The 18,004-nt window shown below is 48.9% G+C and overlaps 1 long non-coding RNA gene across 1 annotated transcript in view; it reads right to left on the bottom strand.

Annotated features, from left to right (window-relative positions):
• Window positions 1-13,513, bottom strand: part of LOC308057580 — a 68,791-nt gene extending 55,278 nt beyond the window's left edge. The window contains exon 1 of the long non-coding RNA XR_013925340.1: window positions 13,095-13,513. This is a non-coding gene — a long non-coding RNA (uncharacterized lncRNA). The remainder of the gene's footprint in view (window positions 1-13,094) is intronic.
• Window positions 13,514-18,004: the final 4,491 nt, after the last annotated feature.

The raw sequence follows: 18,004 nt of genomic DNA, 5'->3' as shown, positions 1-18,004 counted from the left end.
TCTTAGGGTTAAGTCTTAATGTTATGTCTTAAATTTAAGACCTAGGGTCAATTCTTAGTGTTAAAATCTTTAAGTCTCAGGGTTAAGTCTTAAGTTTAAGTCTCAGGGGTAAGTCTTAAGTTAAGATAGGATGAAGTCTTAGGGTTAAGCCTTAGAGTAAAGACTTAAGATAAAGTCTTAAGTTTAAGTGTAAGGCTTAAGGCTTAGAGTTCAGTCTTAGGGTTAAGTTTTAAGGGTAAGAATTAAGGTTAATCTTAAGAGTTAAGTCTTACAGTTAAGTCTTAAGGTTATGTCTTAATGTTAAGTCTTAGGGTTAAGTCTCAGGTTCAGTTTTTAAGGTTGAGTCACAAGGTTAAGTCTTAAGCTCAAGTCTTAATTATAAGTGTTAGTGTTAAGTCTTAAGGTTAAGTCTAAGGGTTAAGTCTCTAAGATTAAGTATTAGGTTTAAGTCTCAGGGTTATGTCTTAGGGTTAACTGTTAAGGTTAAGACCTAAATTTAAGTCTTAGGGTTAAGTCTTAAGGATAAGTCTTAAATTTAAGTCTTAGGGTTAAATCTTAAGGTTAAGTCGTACGGTTAAGTGTTAAGGTTAAGTCTTAAATTTAAGTGTTCTGGTTATGTCTTAAGGTTAAGTCTTAGTGTTAAGTCTTAAGGTTAACTCATAAATTTAAGTTTTAGGGTTAAGTCTTTGTGTTCAGTCTTAAGGTTAAATCTTAAGTCCTAGGCTTTGAGTCTTAGGGTTAAGTCTTAAGTTTAAGTCTTTGGGATACGTCTTAGGGTTAAGTGTCAGCGTTAAGATTTATGTTTAATTCTTAAGTTTAAGTCTTAAGGTTAATTTTTAAGTTTAATCTTATGGATTGAGTCTTAGGTTTAAGTCTTAGAGTTGTCTTGGGGATATGTTTTAGAATTAAGTCTCAGGGTTAAGTTTAAGCTTAAGCCTCAGGGTTAAGTCGTACGGATTGAGTCTTAGGTTTAAGTATTAAGTATAAGTCTTAAGTTTAAGTCTTAGGCTTAAGTCGTAGGATTAAGATTCAAGGCTAAGTCTTACGTTTAGGTCTTAGGGTTAAGTCTTAGCGTTAAGTCTTATGGTTAAGTCTCAATGTTAAGTCTTAGGGTTCAGTCTTCTGGTTAGGTCATTATTTTAGGTCTTAGGGTTAGGTCTTAATGTTGAGTCTTAGGGTCAAGTTTTAGGGTTAAGTCTTAAGGTTATATGTAGGGTTAAGTTTTAGGGCTAAGTCTTACAATTTAGTCTTAGGGTTAAGTCTTAAGGTTAAGTTTTATGGTTAAGTCTTTAGGTTAAGTCGTAGGGTTCAGTCTTACGGTTAAGTCATTAGGCTAGGTATTAGGGTTAGGTCTTAGGGATAGATTCAAAGGGTTAAGTCTTAAGGTTGAGTCTTAGGGTTAAGACTTAGAGTTCAGTCTCTAGGGTTAGGTCTTTAGGTTAGCTCTTAGGGTTAGGTATTAGGATTAAGTCTTAGGGTTAAGTCTTAGCTTAAGTCTTAAGTTTAGGTGTTAGGGTTAAGTCTTAAGATTTAGTCTTAGGGTTAAGTCTTTGGGATAAGTTTATAGAGTTCAGTCTTAGAGTTAAGTCTTAGGCTTAAGTCTTAGAGTTAGGCCTTATGGTTAGGTATTAGGATTATGTCTTCTGGCTGTTTTAAGATTAAATCTTAAGGTTAAGTCCTAGCATTAAGTCTTAAGGATAAATCTTAGAGTTAATTCTTATGGTGAGCTCTTAGGGTTAGTTCTTAGGTTTAAGTCTTAGGGATAGGCCTAATGGTTAAGTTTTAGGTTAATTCTTAAGGTTAATTCTTATGGTTAAGTCTTAGAACTGAGTCAGGATAAAGTCTTAGGGTTAAGTCTTAGATTTAAGGCTTAAGGTTAAGTCTGAGGGCTAAGTCTTAGGGTTAGTTCTTAGGGTTAAGTCTATAGGGTTAAGTCTTAGGGTTACGTCTTAAGGTTGAGTCTTTAGGGTTCAGTCTTATGGTTAATTCTTAAGGCTATGTATTAAGGTTATGTCTTCAGGTTAAGTCTTTAGGTTCGGTCTTAGGGTTAAGTCTTAGGTTTAAGTGTTAAGGTTTAGTGTTAAGGTTAAGTCTTAGGGTTAAGTCTTAGAGTTCAGTCTCTAGGGTTAGGTCTTTAGGTTAGGTGTTAGGGTTAGGTATTAGGATTATGTCTTAGGGTTAAGTCTTAGCTTAAGTCTTAAATTTAGGTCTCAGGGTTAGGTCTTAAGGTTGAGTTTTAATATTGAGTCTTAAGGTCGAGTCTTAGGGCTAAGTATTATTACCAGGAACAGAGGTATATTACTGTAGGGTCTTGCAACTGGGTCTTCTGCAAGATCGATCGATCGATCGATATATAGTCAGACAGACATAAAAATTACGCAATAGCTGCCCTAAATGTTTCAGAGATTTATTTCCATCAGTTTAGGTCATTGAACTTCCTACAGTAGTTATCTATTTCCTCATGCTGCCAAGAACTCCATCGTGTTTGCCATCACTAGTACCAATTGCTCTGTTCCTTGTTTCTTTGGGTAACTTTGGAGTCTTTGCTGTGGAAAACAGGCTAGTGTGATGAAATTTAGCACATAGGAATACTTCATGGTTTGCTGACTCTTCAGCAGGGGTTTCCTTCCTCCACTCCCTGCCCAGATCCACCCCTGTTCTCTTCATTCTTCTGTCCCTCTCCTGTCCCTCTCCTGTCACCACACCGCCCCATCTCACCCCCCTCTGCTGCTCAAAATATTAAGGGAACTAGATCTGTATTGAAAAAAATGGGGTTTCTCTTTCCTCTCCTGAGGATTTACCACCCAGAGCAGGCTCAGGTTCTGATCCTGCAAACTGCTCCCCAGTGCTTGGATGCTTGCTCTGGGAAACAAGGACAGCTGCTCAAATTCTTTTGCAGGCACAATCTTTGTTTAAATTCTAGTTGAAATGAAATGAAAAGCTGTCATCAGTCCCACCTGTGGCACAGAGAGACACCTGTGTTTCACGCACATGTCTGCACAGAAACACACGCAGAGGGAAAAAAGCCCGGTACTGCTTTGTGCAAGGAAGTACGTAAACTCTCCCTATCAGCATTGCTGCTTTGAGCAATTGAATCGTTCTACAGTTATCTGACAAGCCGACACGCTGCCCATCAAATCAGAACCAGAATGTATGCCATTTGCAAGATGGGGCAGCAATAAGCTTTCAACCACTTTCCAGCAAGATCAATTCAAGCAAGGCTGTGTATTCATGGATTTTCTCCTCTGCAGAGCCATGAAGAAAACATGAAACGCACTCCCCAAAGGCAAAGGAGCAAACTGAGGGAGAGCAGCTCATTGGCGCCTTTCAGAGCTTCAACAGTCTGGAGAAAAGGGAAAAACACCCATACAAAGGTAAAGAGCAGCCAAGATGCACTTTTATAAAATGCACATTGGGGCCTCTTCCAGATCTCAGAATGACTTTCAATATTGCTTTGCATGACTATTAGACCAAGGCCTAAAGTGCCGTGATAGCTTCTGCTTGCCGGGGCATGGTAAGATCACTCAAACGAGCGACAAGGTAACAAGTAAACACCAAAGGCAATAGCAGAGCTTACCGCTTCCCTCCACTGGCGACCAGCTGTGCAGTAAACCAGCTTAACCAGCCTCCCTAAGGATGGCTCTAAAGTCGCTGAAAAGGAAAAAAAGAAGGTAAGTCCTTAGCCTGGAATGTAAAGGCACCCTCTTGGCTTCCAGGCAGGTGGCACAGATGGCCCAGCAGGGTCATGTCCCCACATTCCAGGAAAGATAAAAGAAACACAGGACGTCTTTGTCGGGTGGGTTTGATGCATCCTTTCCATTTGGTGAAAGCCTGAGGAAGGATGTATTCCACGGTAGGACCGGTGGCACTTTAGACCTGAGGTTAAAATAGTGCTGCACTTCAGTGACGCTCCCCAAGCTGCTTTCACCACCAAAGAGAAAAAGATTTGCTCTCTCCAGTATGGTGGGAATGATACCATAAAGTCGGTCAGGGAGAAAAACCCTCTAAGACTTGCTTGCAAGTTTCAGAAGGCCGGCATTCTTTATGGCAGTGCTGGGAGCACGGGGGAATGTTTCCTCTGAGCGTGCTCACCCAGTTCCTCGAGGGTACGCACTATGGACAGCAGAGCACTTGCACACTCATAGCGCATTACACACGCATTTTCAGTCAGGCACGGGATGGGTTACAAGTTGCTTGCTTTAATGCAAACGAGCACACACCCTCAGACAGCACTGCTGAGGTTTTTTACTAGCTCCCCGTGCTCCCCAGGCGGGGCCTTGCCCTCTCTCGGGGGGCTATCTGAGTCAGAGGTCACGATCTCCCCCCACAACAATTACCTTTGTCCGAATTCCAACCAACATTCTGCGGATCGCAGCACTCTATCGGCTTGTCTCCTCCTGCAGCCACAACGTCCTCACCCGGAGGCTCTTTCTGCATCACCGAAGAGAACACAGATCTTTCCCCCATCCATTCTTTGTTCCCCATCCTTCCCAAGGCTGACTCCCTGGATGAGAGGTCCCTTACTTCGTCACTTCTACCAGCTTTAGAGAGTCAGCTTGGCCTAACCTTTGTGCGCAGGTGTGTTTAACATAGAGCTACACACCAAATCAGAGCGTGGCAACTGGGGAGCTCAGACATCTTGTCCCTTTGCCGAGCCAGCAGCTTCCCCTTAGCAGAATCCCTGGACATAAATGTATATACAGTGGAATCTATACAGTGGCATCAAACGTCCCGCCAGACACCACATCCGTCCCTAAAATCCTTCCCCCCAAACAACCCTGAAAGACTTCCCTTGACACCCTCCTCCACCCCAGGCTGTTCCTGAAATCATCCCCCACCTCCACCTCCCTGCCCTGGCCCTAAAACTTCTCCCCCAGACCCTGGTCCGGCCCTAAAGTCCCTCCCCCACCCTCGGTCCGTCCCTAAAGTCCTTCCCCCAACCCCAACACCTTCCCTCCCGTCCTTCCCTAAAGGCCTTCATCAACCTCGCCCATCCGTCCCTAAAACCCTTCCCCCAGACTCCCCACTCTGTTCTCTAAATAACACACACAGCCTCAACACCTCCCCCCCTGTGTATCAATACGCACCCCCCCACATACCCCCACCTCCCCCACTCCCCCACCCCACCTCCCCCCACCCCCCATACACCCACTCCCACAAACACACATCCTTGCCCCACCCCTCACCCTCACACACCCCGCTCCATCCCTAAACACCTTCATCGATTCCCACCCGTCCCTCCCTAAACCCCTTCCCCCCGCCCCCTCCCCTGCCCCCGTCCCTCTGTCCCTGGCATGACCCAACTGCCCAGCACCACCAGACCACTCTGGCCCAAACACCATAAGGCAATGGTTCCCACCTGACAATAGCAAGTCGAGGAACATTTTTTTTTTTTCCTAAATAGAGAGCGTTTTACTTTGTACGCTGCCGACTACAGCAAATTATGTTTTGCTGACCGGCTGGATACCCAGCAAAGATGAACTCCACATCAAATATAATAAAATCTACCAATTATATCAAATAATGGAATATATCAAATGCAGTTTCTTATATTGCAATAAAAGAAAATAGCATGCTATATGATAAAAGGAACCAGTGGCAGTTACTGTGAGCGATATGATAAAAGAGCAATAGGAGTGAAGCATCCATTTGTTATCCCAAAGTGTTAACGTGACTAAGGAAAGGAGACATCACCAATTCCCACCCCAACAACACCCAGGCCCACCCTTCGGCTGGGAGCCCCCTTGCAGCCAGTGCCAAGAGTCTCTCGGGAACTGGGAAATTCCCCTGGAGAAGGTACCAGGAAGGAATTCTCTCGCTGCTTCCCACCGTGCATGGCAGCCATGTGAGGCACAGCACAAGAGTTCTGCTCCCTGCTTTCTCTGGTGAGGAAATTGACACGGCACTTTTGAACTCACACAGAACCAAAAAACATGGCTTGGGAAAGTGCAGGGCTGCTCCCCTGGAGAGGGTTCCAGGAAGGAATTCTCTTGCTGCTTCTCACCCTGCCCTGGCAGCCGTGTCAGGCACAGCAGAAAAGTTCTGCTCCCTGCTTTCTGTGGTCAGAAAACTGACCTCTTTTCCTTGGCAATAATGCACAGCCCAAAAAACTCACCTTGGCAAAGTGCAGCAGTGCTCCCTGGAGAAGGTGGCAGGAAGGAATTCTCTGGCTGCTTCTCACCCTGCCCTGGCAGCCATGTCAGGCACAGCACAAATGTTCTGCTCCCTGCTTTCTGTGGTGAGCAAAATTAACCCTTAAGTGTTGCAGTCGTTAAGAGCCCAAAAAAGTCACTTTGGGAAAGTACAGCACTCCTCCCATAAAGAAGGTACCAGGAAAAAATTCTCTTGCTGTTCTCACCCTGCCCTGGCAGCCATGTGAGGCACAGCACTAAAGTTCTGCTCCCTGCTTTCTGTGGTGAGAACATTGACCCATCATGGTTGCACTCATAGAAAGACAAAAAAACACACAATGGGAAAGTGCAGCACTGCTCCCCTGAAAAAAGTGGCAGGAAGGAATTCTCTTGCTACTTCTCACCCTGCCCCAGCAGCCATGTGAGGCACAGCACAAAAGTTCTGCTCCCTGCTTCCTGTGGTGAGAAAATGGACCTCTCACATTTGCGATCACGCAGAGCCAAAAAAACCCCTCACTGTGGGTAAGTGCAGCAGTGCTCCCCTGGAGAAGGTGCTAGGCAGGAACTCTCTGGCTGTTTCTCACTCTGTCCTTGCAGCCATGTGAGGCACAGCACAAATGTTCTGCTCCCTAGTATCTGTGTTCTGAAAATTAACCCCTCACATTTGCAATCGTATAGAGCCAAAAAAACCCTCACCTTGACAAGTGCAGCACTGCTCCCCTGGAGAAGGTTCCAGGAAGGAGTTCTCTTGCTGTTCCTCACCATGCCCTGGCAGCCATGTCAGGCACAGCAGAAAAATACTGCTCCCTGCTTTCTAAAGTTGGCAAAATTGACCGTTCACAGTTGCACTCATGTAGAGACAGGACTTTCTTACTCAAAAGCAAACCCCAAAAAGCCACGTAGCCTTGGGAAACCCTTTATCCTTCCGTGTGGCTGGTGACTTCCCATGGCTCTTCTGCAAGGCAGGAGAAACAACCATGAATTTGGAAGCCCACGTAAATTCAAGTACACTTAGTCCTCTGACAGTCACTGCTTACGGGCCAGCAGTCCTCTCACCCCTCCACAGATCTGCCTCTTAGTCCTCTAGCAGTCATCCTCCATGGAGGGACCACAAGTCCTCCATACCTACCTACCAACTCACCAGAAATGAGTCAGACCACGCCAGAAGTGACACTGCCTGACCTGCAGGAGATATATTAGACCAGTAACGATGGTTTCAAGACAGAAAAAACACCACCATCCAACAGTACAGCAGAAAAACAACCAGAAGAAACTCTGTACACAAACCAAAGGCACCCATCCAAACCCCACAAAGGCAATAGAGGTGTAAAAAGGCACTCTCCACAAAGAAACCCACCACACAGTTCACAAGATAAGATATAAATGCCATAACCCCAGGAACGCAGGGCCAACAAACCCAGATTCTGTCCATAACAATAACACACTTTGACACTAACTCGCCTGACCTCTGGCATACCATAACCTTGTTGCCCCCAAACCACAGCACATTGTAGCCCTAAGGCAACACTAGATGGAACACAACGTCCCTTGAGATCTCTGCCAAGGCCTTCAGGTGGTCCCTGACCTCAGGCATCACAACCTTGAAGTGGGAGCCAGACGGAGGCACCAGGACATCACCGGCACCCATCTTCACACCCTGAAACAGGGCCTGGGATAAACGCTCCTGGGGACAGAGGCTGAGGCACTCGGAGGCTTTGAGCCGGCCAGCCACCATCACAGGGCTTCAGCTCATCATTTCTGTGTCAGAGCCACCAGGCAGGTGGCCCCATCCTCCCTGAGAGCCCGCTCAGGGCACCTGTACCCAGCTCCAGGGGGCTGGACACACAGCCTCGGATCCATGGGGGGAGGGGTGCTTTAATCCTGGGAGCAGGATTTCTAACAGTGCCCCTGGGGAGGAAAGCCTCCTCAGGCCTGGAAGCCTGAGAGACATCCCTGCGCTGCTCCACACGTCACCAAAAGCAGGGGCTGAGGAAGGCTGCTTTGGGGCCCGTCGAGGGAACCAGCTCCCCTGGGCTGCTCTGCAGCCACCGGCTGCCGTTGCTGTCGCGCGGGTCTCAGTGCTGCTCTGCAGTCGGCCGTCACCTCCCCAGGGACACTCTCCAGCGCAGCACACGTCTGCACTGGCTCTCCCTGGGGACAAAGATCACAAGCGAGGGATGGGCTTGGCTTTGCCCCCAGTCCCAGGCTGCCACCAGAGAGACCTGCCACCCCCGCCCCAGCTGTGCGATGTGGGCACCACGTACAGCTGCAGATGTGGGTCAGGGCAGCTGTGGGCAGGGGGCAAGCCCCGTGGTGGTACCCCGGCACTGGCAGCAGGCAGAGCTGGGGAGAGCGAGGGGCAGCCCAGGGCAGCCGGCAGCTGGTGGCGGGGCCCGTCAGGGTGCAGCACCCTCAGCAATGCCCGGCTCCGTGCGCCTCGGCCCCAGGGCTGCAGCGCAGGGCTGGCCCCAGCTGGGGCTGGGCTGGGAACAGGCAGGCAGGGCCCCTGGCAGCCCCGGCACGCACCTGCTCCCTGCATAGGGCAGCCTGCTCCTTTGCAATCGACCCTGTGGCATCCAGAGAAGAGCCCTGCCCTGGGCCTGAGCCATCGCTGCAGGGATGAGGCCTTCCTCGGCGTCCGTCCCTCAAACCCCTCCCTCCGGCCCCCACAGTACGTCCCTAAAACACTTCCCCTCGCCCCCAGCCCCTGCGAGTGGGGAATCCGCCTCCCCAGCTGTGAGCCCGGGCGGCGCAAGCCCCCCCAGGGCTCACCCTGCCACCCGTGTGGTTCCTGGAAGAAACACCATCCCACCATGCCCGCAGGCAAACCGCTATCCCTATGGACACAATGGGGGCAGCCGGCACGGGGGTTGGGGGTGAGGGGGTGGGGGTGGGGGGGTGTCACTCTCGGGGCTATCCTAGTGAGCAACACTCAGAGAGGCCAAAAACTGGAGTGCAGGGTTGATGCCGGCATTAGAGCCGGCTGCAAGCGAAAGGCACTCAATGGGCATGGGCGCTGCTGGGAGGGAAAGCGCCACGTCAGGACGGTCGGGAATCTCGGCTGGCTGGGAGGGAGCTCCATCGAGCGCTCAGAGTCGAGGCTTGAGATCCTTGCAGCCACGGAGGTTTTTGCACGGAGAGCTGCGCTAAGCAAGGCCCGTTTATCACTTTGGCTGCAACACGAGGGTGCTGCACCCCTGCATGGTGCTTCCCCTGAGCCGACAGAGAACTTTCTCTCCTGGGCTTTGTTCCCTCTGGGACAGCGGCTGTGAGCGAGGCAGGGCTGTCAGATATGCGCAGCTGGGGTCGAGGGGCTCAGAACGGATAAACCCCCCGGCCTGCGCCCGGCCCTGCCCCTCTCTTACAGCCGCCATGGCAGTTCCCCTGCAGCTGAATAGAACCATCAACGCTCTGTCTTCAGTGGGGTTTCTTGTACATAGAAAAAAGGGACAGCACAAAGCGTGAAGCAAAGCCAAGAAGGTGGCATCTGCTTTTAAAAAAGAATACATTCAGTACATCACAAAAAAATGCGGTGGAACTCACTCTTCCAATTGGGTTAGGCAGGAGGAAAATGGATTTGGAAAGCAAATAAGAATCGCTCACTTCAAGCTATAAGGTAGCTACTAAACACAGACTCTCCCGTGCATGTCCTGCTCATTAGTTCCACGCTTTGGAAGTGCCTGCGGTTTCCCTGAAGCACCCTCTCTGGGTTACTCTTCCAAAGGGGTTCCGGGGACATCTGCATAGGGAAGCTGCCTGAAGCAATCACCGTTTGTTATCCTGTCAGGTTTCAGCCAGGGCAGATAGCCTGTGCATGCAGGGACTACAAACTTTTTCTGTAACTACAGACTTTTTCTATTAACACACTGATCTTGCAGAGAAGTCATGCACTGTGCAATTAAAAACAGAGAACAGTGGGAAACTAGGTTTGGCCTCCAAGGCATTTCTGACCTAATTACATTGAACTGTATTTGCTCAGAAGCCCTTAAAAAGTGCTCCAGTTGAAGGCAGTTTCCTGATCAGCTCTGGGTTCAGACTAACTCCTATACACCTACAGCCGTCCAACTCTGAAAAGTCACACAAGGACTCCCTAAATCACCCCAGCTTTGAAGTGTCGTTTCCAGTGCCTCCCCCTGGGCCAGAAGCGTTTCCTTGCTGCCCCAAACGGAATTTCAAAGCTTCAGAGACACCCTCTGGAGAGCCTGCCCCACCTCTCAGCACCGTGAGGGATACCTCGTTGTGCTGGAAGCCGGGACAGCGCGAGGCAATTCAGCATCCTACAGCCGGATGGCCTCAACGTTCGGGGCCAGCAAAGCACCCTGCCCTGCGCACTACTGCAAAAGCAGGCTGAAGGAGGTTGCTGTCCTACCAGAGCTGGAGGGGAAGAAACTGCAGTGAATATCACAGCAGGTACGCTGCCTGCAGCTGTTAGGTGCTACTGCTCAACGCCGTCCCAGGTAAGGAGTGCTGACACTTTCTTCAGCCTCACAGACCCCCTGCGAGCCCAAGGACCAGGTCTCACTGATTTAGGGCTCCCACAGGTGGGAATTTGCTCTCCGAGGAAATGCAACCTTTCCTCCCCAAAACATCAGCTGGAACATGGATGGAACCAGAATGGGAAGCACCGAGCTCCATTACCCTGAAGCCCAGGGGGGACACCCTGATGTCGTGGATGGTTTACTTGTCCTATGCCATTCAAAAAAGCACCAACATCCCTCTGAAGCTGTACATTAGTTTTACCCTTGGGCCGTGTATCTTACTGAAATGAATCTTCCCAGTGAACCTCAGCTTCTCCTGATCCTCCTCTTCTTGACTAACAAAAGCCTTCCACTGGAGTGGGCTATGACTTTACTCCGATTGTGGATGACGATGGATTTGTGGTTTGACAGCGTGATGTAGGTCTTCCCAACTGTCACAGAGTTCCTGTCTAGCCTGATGTTGACATCTTCAGCTGCTCCATGAAGGCTTGCATGAATATCTTCACCTGGAATAAAGCAAAAGGGAGACTTTGCACATCACCCTTGCTGATGGGAGTACAAGGAACAGAGGAAGCCACAAGGAACAGAAGTGTCACAGCCTTTAGCTATATTAGCAGTTCCACAGATCAATACATTTATCACATCCTGATAGCTGCACGTGTACAGCATAAGGATGTCCTGGACACCACCTTAAGCACCTTATTTCTGGGTGGGCTTGTAAAGATTTATCCCCAAGGTGACACTATCTACAGGGAGACTTTTTCAGATGTGCCCAGGTGGCCTTTGGGTTGTGATCCCACGCGGGTCACAGGGAATTCTGCATCTGAGTCATTCAGGTGACTGAGGAGACCCCACCTCGGTCACGGCTCGCCCAGAGTCTCCTGCAAGCACGCCACCAGGGTTGTGTCTCTCCTGATCCCTTGTTGCCAACATGACAAGATGCCTGGGGCACGTAGGCAGAAGAGGGAGGTGAAGAGAAACAGGCAAAGCGACAGTCCACAGCAGGATGGGACGCAGATGAGAACTTCACTGTGTTGGAGCAGCAGTGCCCTCACTTGCTGTGGGTCTGTGAAGATAGGTCGGAACCAGACTGGTGGGGCACGGCCCACACCAACCTGTCCATCACAGCCCTGCAAGTCCATTTCTTCTGCCTGGAGCCTGTCGGTGCCTATGCCCGAGCGTGCAAGTCTACACTGAGTGTTCCCAAGCTGTCCCACAACCCGAGCGAGCACACCTTTGCTTTCCGCCTCAGACCGAAGAGGAGAGAGCCCCTGGCTGCGCACAGCAGCCAATTAACGCCTGGAGTCTTGCTGGAGCACCTGCCAGCCCTTCACCCTCCAGAAGAGACCCCCACCAAAGCGCCCTCGCTGCCAGAGCTTCCAAACCTTCATTCTTCCCAACCAAGCAACTCCCGGGAGTCAACTAAGCTCAAACTTGAGCACCGAGCCTACTCTGCCTGTTGCAGGTGAGGGTCTCCCAGGTGAGAAGCAAACCCCAAACACGAGACATTCTCCATTGAAATGGCACTTCTGTGGAGCGTGTTTAAAACCTCAGAGCCAGCCCCAGCTGAGAAGGGCAGCGACCCGGCCATCCCTGGAGAGTATCCCCCTGCCGAGGCAGAGCCTTCTCCTCGCTGCACGGGTTACAGCAAGGCAGCCAGGGGATGGACCTGCCTTTCCAAGGCTGCCACGCAACAGCACGGGGGAGAGCTGGCTGCCTTCTGGGTGGACTCCTTAAACCCTAAGCCGGACACAATGCGGCGAATCACAGTCGTGCCAGAAGAAAGAGCCCCCCCTCTCTTGGAGGGAGGTTGGGGAATGAATCACCCTTCAAACAGATCTCTGCAGCCATTCCTTCACCTCCACACATGGAGAGTTCAGCCTTCGTGCCTGTATAACCTCAACTTCTCTGCTCTTAAGGGAGCCCAGGAGGAGTGGGAGGGATTCGTGGCCAGACATGAGTTATGTTGCGAGAAACAGCAATGTCTCCAATGACTGGACAGCCTGCTTTCTATAACAGACAACTCAGCGTACAAAAATAAGGTTCAGAAGCGTTACAGAGGCAGGTGTGCTTTATAAGCCTTGCCTTCCCCCTCCGCTGAATCCTCGGCATACGTTCGCAAGCAGAGGAAGCAGGACCCAAGAACTGGGAGACATGCACAGTGCTTCGAGCATGCACAACTCAGGTTCATGGAAACATGACATGAAAAATGCTCTACGAGACAACTAACTACTGCAAAATAAACTCCACGAAAACTATCATGATCTCCCTGTCTAGGCCCATGGACAGGTGGGTCTTGAAACAATGGGTATAGTTCTGATCTTAAAAACCAAGCTGAAGCCTTTGAAATGTAATCATTCTTTCTGCCCTTCTCTGAAGTACAGAGCAGCTTCTATACAAAGACTGAACAGGATTCCTCAACCTAGAAATGATATAGGAGACAGGTAGGTTTGTAAAAGTATGAATGGCCTGGGAGAAAGTGAACGAGGAAAAAATTGTCACCATTTGTCATAAAACAGGAACCCGAGGGCCTGAAATAGTATTAGTCAAAATTAGAGAAAAGTAGTACTAGTACTTTTCCAAGGAATATTCCTTCCTTTGGAACATGCTGCCATAGCTGCCTACAGACGCTCACCGCTATAAATCCACAAAGCAACTGGACAAAGGCTTGGAAGGTAAAACCATCAGAAGTGATTAAACAAAGACGTGAATAAAGCCTCCAGCACAGAAAAATGCTGCCTCCAGGGCCCACGAGGGAGAAAGCATATGCACTGCCTGCTTCTACACGCTTTGCTGAGCATCCCCTACTGCTGCTCTCCTGGAGAGCACTTACACTCCTGGCTGCAGGCACCGAGGACGCTTCTGAAGGCTGGAGGGCTTTGCCGGAGCACCTTCTACCACAGAGAGAAGGATCTGGCATCGTGCTGACTGTGTAAACCCACAAACCCCCCGGTACAGACGAGAGCGTGCAGATGCCAGCGAGTCAGGAGGGAGCAGCAGGTCTTTCTGCCAGGCAGATAAACTGACACAGAGCAGAGCTGTCAGGGTTGGCCCAGGGCAGCTGCAGGCTTCATGTCCTGGGTGCCAAATTAGATGTGACATTTATTTAAGACTCTTGGTTGTTTAATATATAAGTCTGGAGGAAAAAAAAAAACAAACCACAACAAAACAATCTCTGTACTGTAACAGCAATGTAGCCCTAGGTATTTCACTTGACGGGGCAATGTCCATGGGTCTGTGGTTTGGGATGCTTTGCTGCCATGAAAGCATGTTTACTGAAGCCAGACGTACCTGCCCTATCGTTACTTTCACAACACGATCTTATTACAGGCTGTCAGTTCTCTCATTCTTACATTCTTACATGAGCAGGACACAGCTCACTCTGCAACCTGAACAAAGCGACACCTGAACTTGAAATTAAAAGAGAGGCTTCTTATACAGCAGTAGAGCAGATGCTTTCGGCTGTGCACTCCTGAACGATGCTCTCTGAGACAGCAGGAACACCACCGTGTTTTATTCCAGCATCCACCTGCATGGCTATGGACACCGGTATCTTAGCACATCATGGTAACTTTTAACTATCTGAAAGTAAGAAATCCAGCACTGGGCCATCCTCTGTGGGGCCTGTTGTGCAGGAGGAGAGGGAATTTACAGAAGAGCTAAAATATCTTTCCCTTGATCAAAGCAAACCCTTGAACACGATTTCAAAACAAATTTCAGGTTTTATGAAGAATGTGTTCCTAGCATTCAACAGCCAGTACCTTCCTCCATCGATTACTGCTCTAAATATTAGGAAGCTGGTAGCCAGATGGATACGGCTGAAGAGAAACAAAACAGCACTCTGCTGCCTTTCGTCCTCACCATAATATTCTTCTTCTATCCCTGTAACTCTCTCCTTGCTGAATTTGGATTTTAAACCTTCTTAGGAGTGCATGACAATCAGGTTCAGAATATTTGGGTAACAGGGAAAGCAAGTTTAAGTTAATTTGCCCAGTTTGTCAGAAAACTATGCCTGGCTCTCACCTCTTCTAAAAGAGGCAGGTCCTGCTGCTTTTTCACTGAAAATACAAGCAAGCAACGAAAGCCAAGCTCTTCACTCAGAAGAGTGTCATTGTACCTCCACATCGACCCTCTGAGCAGCTCTTTTGCTCCTGCTACTATCACGATACCCAACTGCCTCACCATCACCAGCATATTCTGGTTTTTCAAACAGCATGCAAAGGTCTACTGGTACCACTTCACCACCGGAGACGGGAGTCATTTCACCAGGCTAGCAATCTCTGGAAAGCGAGAGGAGTCCCCTGCAGCTGGATCCAGCCCTCCCCACCATATGCTTTTTGCTGCACCTCCCATAGAGCTACCTCGGTCAGAGTCAGGAGCGCTGCTCTGAGCTGTTTTGGTGTCAGGAAGCTAATGGCATCACCTTCAAAGTGTGCTGGATCTCTGACAAAGGCCACCTGTCAGTCCCCACGTTTGTATTTCCAGCACTAGAGCAAAACACAGGGCAGTGACAGTCATTTTTAAGTGTTCCTCTGAGGCAGTGTTCATGAGCTACCTTCAGACATCATTAAAACCATCGTGCTGGTTACTCCAGCCCTAGGAGCAGGTTGTTTATAAACCTCACCATTAAATAACTGCTGCCAACACAGGGGTTTCTGCAGGACCATTGCCCAGGCTACAACAAAGCTCAGGGCACCCTAATCATCACTGCTGCCACAGGTGATGCTGTCAACAGCTAAAGTCCCCAGCAAAGCCCCCTCTGAGCCCATGCAGCCCATTGCAAGGAAAGGATCTGCTACCCCAGGGCATTGCAAGCCACCGTGAGACAACAGATGGGGAGGAAAAGGGAGATGGAGAGCAATGACCAGCCACAGCGTCTACGGGACAGGTCGCAGGCTCTTCAGACGGCTCTCCTGCACTTAGGAGTCACTTTGCTTTCCACCAGGCTCCTTGTTGTGCATCCTCCTGTAATGGAGCACCCAAAGTATTACCCATTACCTCCTCCGCACCGTGCTTAGGAAGGGCTGTTGGCTTTGTTACAGGATGAAATACTCCAGCGCAGGAATATCTGGGAGCCAGCACAGAGGCTTTGTGCTGCCCAGCGCGAAGGAGACTCGCAGAATGGATTGAAAGGACAATGAAACTGTTGGATAACGCAAGACAGCGCTGCCGCATATCCAGGATGCCGTGGGCTATTTTTAATCATTATTGGTACTACAGCCATGGTACGCTGGGGTCCCTGATCAACTGAAACATTGCTTTTGGCCCACGGGGAAAAACAGAGCAGGAATCTTCATTCTGATTGCCTGGCAAAGGCATGTTTAATACGCCACTTCATAAATCAATCACCCTTCAAGCTACTCCTCTGCTTCTCAGCAAACGCTGATTGATCCACGAGGAAAGGAGACTAATGAATGGTCAGTTCTGCCCCGAAATGCATCCAGGGTTCATGGCACCTAAGAACGTACTAGTGATTTCCATTGATGATAGAAGAGACAAGCTGCAGTCCAGGATGCCCTGCAAAGAGATGAGAACTACATTCTTCCAGAAATCCTTCACAGGCTAAGAACGGGATAGGTGGCGTCACATGGAAGTCTGCTTCTGGGGATGAACAAAACAGCCAAAAGGGGACTTTTAACCTCCAAATAGCCCTCTTAGCACCCACCCCCCAGCCGTGCTCCTGCAGTCAACTCCACAGGTTGCTTTAGCAGCATTTTTGTCAGAAGGGGTGTTACGTAGTTTTGAAGATATAAAGCCATGGGAAAAAAAAAAAAAAAAAAATCAAGCAAATGAAGCACAAACCTAATTTCTCTTCTTCTACCCTCAAAGCGACAGACCATCAGCTTTGAAACACAAGGTCCTAGAGAGGGGCGAAGGCCATACTCTGTTTGCAAGAAATGTAACAACCTTATCTAAAACAGTATATATAAAGAAAAATCATTGTTACAAGCAGTTGTGGAAAAGGGGAACAAAGACAGGAAACTGTTGTTAACTGTTAGCTGATCTGACATAAAGGAACATTTTGGAGACCAATTATACTCGCCCATCATTCTAATTGATTTGAACTATAAAAGCCTATATAACCAATTATTTGTATAAAGTATTAGTTACCAATCCTCAGTCCATTGCAGTGCTGCTGTGATTAAGATGCAAAGTCAACATATAATTGCACGAACTCCTATTTACACCTTTTTTTGCCTACAGTATATGCCACCCTGCACTTGCTTTGAAGCAGACATACAAGAACATAAAAGTCCGACAGAAACTAGCCAATCCTGCTGGGAATTCTCACAAGTGAAGGAAGAAAAGCACAACATGCACTCACAACCCGAGACAAGCAGAAAGGAAAATCCCTTTGCAAAGTTCTTAAATGCCTGGCAGTCCAAGGGAAAGCTAGAGCAGCCTCTTGTAATAACCACGGTGTCAGAGCCTGGCTTACACCTTTGGATAACACAGGAAACAAGATCTTTAAAAACTCACCAAACAAAACAAGTTTGTCTGCGTCTGCTAGCACTAAACACAAACGGAAATAATAACATCAGTTCATGCACTACAGTGAAGCTTTAGAGCCAAGAGAGGATGCTGCTTAGGGAAGCAGAAGGTTTCCTCACCTCTCAGCACTGGTAAGAAGCCACTACAAGCCTGCCTGGTGTTGAAGGATCAGAGAATTGCATGGCGATGAAGAGCTACAGACCTGACCAGCAGTGGCACACAGCGGTGGCCACCAGAAGCTATGGGGCTGTTGCCGTGAATATAGCTCGATAGGAACCGAACACACTGCGACATCAGAGCCCCTGTGAACGCTCACACCAGAGTAAGGTTAAAACCAGAAATGGTTTTGGCATTCCCACCCTGGTAGCCTGCACAACACAGGCACAGCTCAGGTCAATATGCAGCGAGGCAGAGGGTTTGCTCAGGCAAGTCCTGAGCCTACTCCACTCCGGCTGGAGTCGGTACAAACCGCGAGGGCTCAGCAACCTGAGTGATCTCAGGAACGTGAAACACAACACAGCAAGGGCTGAACCTCAGCTAAACCCTGCTGCCTATCCACATCCATCAGTGGGTTTGCAGAGAAAAAAGACAAAGGAAAAGGCTTGATCTAAAGGCTAAGTCAATAGGATTTTCATTTTGTTTTCAAACAAGTTCCCAGAAGCTACTGATGGCAGTGCCAGCCTGGCAAGATGACAGGACCTTTGGTAGAAAGGGGGTTCTTAAAGGAAAGAGAAGAGAGGCATGCAGAGATGGTTGTCTTCTCCAAAGTCTGCACAAAACCACAGACTAATATCACAGCGAGGTAATGTTTTACTCTTGTGAGTAGCTGAGATGCCCAGAGGTGATGGCACATCCGTGCTGCCGTTACTTGTTCAGCCTCAAACATCAATAAACACGTAGGGC

The sequence above is a fragment of the Falco punctatus genome (genome assembly GCF_963210335.1).
Source record: "Falco punctatus genome assembly, contig: scaffold_52, whole genome shotgun sequence".
Classification (NCBI taxonomy): Eukaryota; Metazoa; Chordata; class Aves; order Falconiformes; family Falconidae; genus Falco; species Falco punctatus.
This window is presented reverse-complemented; position numbering and strand designations above follow the sequence as displayed.